The 1,965-nt window shown below is 30.7% G+C and overlaps 1 protein-coding gene across 3 annotated transcripts in view; it reads right to left on the minus strand.

Moving 5' to 3' along the window:
• The window catches only part of LOC111870355 (coiled-coil domain-containing protein 39), a 37,257-nt gene that overhangs the window by 15,700 nt on the left and 19,592 nt on the right, over window positions 1-1,965 (minus strand). The window lies entirely within an intron of this gene.

Here is a 1,965-nt window from a genome sequence, read left to right on the forward strand (position 1 = left end):
TAAAAAAATATATGAGATTAAACATCACATCAAATGACTAATAATATAAAAAACCATAGAAAAATAACATAATAAATCCTTTAAATATGATAAAACAGTGGATGAGTATAATAAGGCAACAAAAGCTAAACTATAAATTACATGCAATATCTAAAATAAATTACCTAAGTATCTTTGTTCTATTATTAAGCTAATTCTTGTAAAAATATTCTTGAAGGGAATAAAAAGCTTTGCACAACAAGTAATCCTTTAATTGATGCTTAAAAACCTTGAACTCTTGAATACTTCTTATTTGAGAGGGCAAGTTATTATACAATCTTATTCCCATGTTAATCACACTCCTTTTACAACGTGAGGTGTTACATGGTTGGACATACAAATTCTGCTTATGTACTGTGTTATAACCGTGCACATCTGAATACGAGATGTTATATATCCTATTTTTCCTTAAAAACACAACGTCTCAAAGATATACAATGAAGTTAAGGTTAAAATTTTAAATTCAACAAAAAATTCTCTACACGATATCATGTTATTGACTCTTTTGATGAGTCTTAAACTTTTTTTTTTGGATTTTAAATACAGTTTGAATGTCCTTTTGACCACAGCCCCAAAAAATAATACCATATCTCAATAAAGATTCAAATTTCGCAAAATACACACTTCTCAAAATTGGAAGACTGACCAAATCTCATAAGGATTTGATAAGATAGATGGTTTTGTTTAATTTTTGAACTAAATGGTGAATGTGAGAGACTTGGAGACTGGAGACTTGTGGCATTAAGAGATATCTGTTAACCTTTGTGCTAAAGTATCCATACTGTACAAACCTTGATGCTTTGAATTATTTTAAATCATCATTTAAATTTTCATATTGTGAATTTAAATTGAAATATTCAAGCAGGAGCACCTGCTCCTTGTCCAGGAAATGGTTACCTTTCATGTCAGTATCACAGAATATATGAGTAGTAGCAAAAACTTTGAAGAAAGGAATAACACTCAAATTAAGAAATTAAAGTTCATTGTTATATTTAAGCATCCTGTTGCACTCTATACGATAAATGATATGAACTCCGTCCCAAGTGCAAACAATATAGTATATGTCCTTGATCTTGCTCTCCTTTACACTACATGTTTCGGCCTCAAACGGCCATCATCAGGTGTATACACTCACGTTGCTGTTACACTGCACTTGGTTTAAAATTTAACATTTAAAAACACATTGTACCTTTCGTTGTAATTATCAACATCTACTTCGTTGATATCTGTCTGGTTTATAGATTATTTTTGTTACACACACGTTAGCACTTATAAAATCTTTAGTTCTAATTTTAAAATCCTTTAAAATTTTTTTCCCAAAATTTAAGGTACAATGTGTTTTTAAATGTTAACTTTTAAACCAAGTGCAGTGTAACAGCAACGTGAGTGTATACACCTGATGATGGCCGTTTGAGGCCGAAACATGTAGTGTAAAGGAGAGCAAGATCAAGGACATATACTATATTGTTTGCACTTGGGACGGAGTTCATATCATTTATCGTATAGAGTGCAACAGGATGCTTAAATATAACAATGAACTTTAATTTCTTAATTTGAGTGTTATTCCTTTCTTCAAAGTTTTTGCTACTACTCATATATTCTGTGATACTGACATGAAAGGTAACCATTTCCTGGACAAGGAGCAGGTGCTCCTGCTTGAATATTTCAATTTAAATTCACAATATGAAAATTTAAATGATGATTTAAAATAATTCAAAGCATCAAGGTTTGTACAGTATGGATACTTTAGCACAAAGGTTAACAGATATCTCTTAATGCCACAAGTCTCCAGTCTCCAAGTCTCTCACATTCACCATTTAGTTCAAAAATTAAACAAAACCATCTATCTTATCAAATCCTTATGAGATTTGGTCAGTCTTCCAATTTTGAGAAGTGTGTATTTTGCGAAATTTGAATCTTTATTGA

The sequence above is a fragment of the Cryptotermes secundus genome, unplaced genomic scaffold (genome assembly GCF_002891405.2).
Source record: "Cryptotermes secundus unplaced genomic scaffold, Csec_1.0 scaffold681, whole genome shotgun sequence".
NCBI lineage: Eukaryota > Metazoa > Arthropoda > Insecta > Blattodea > Kalotermitidae > Cryptotermes > Cryptotermes secundus.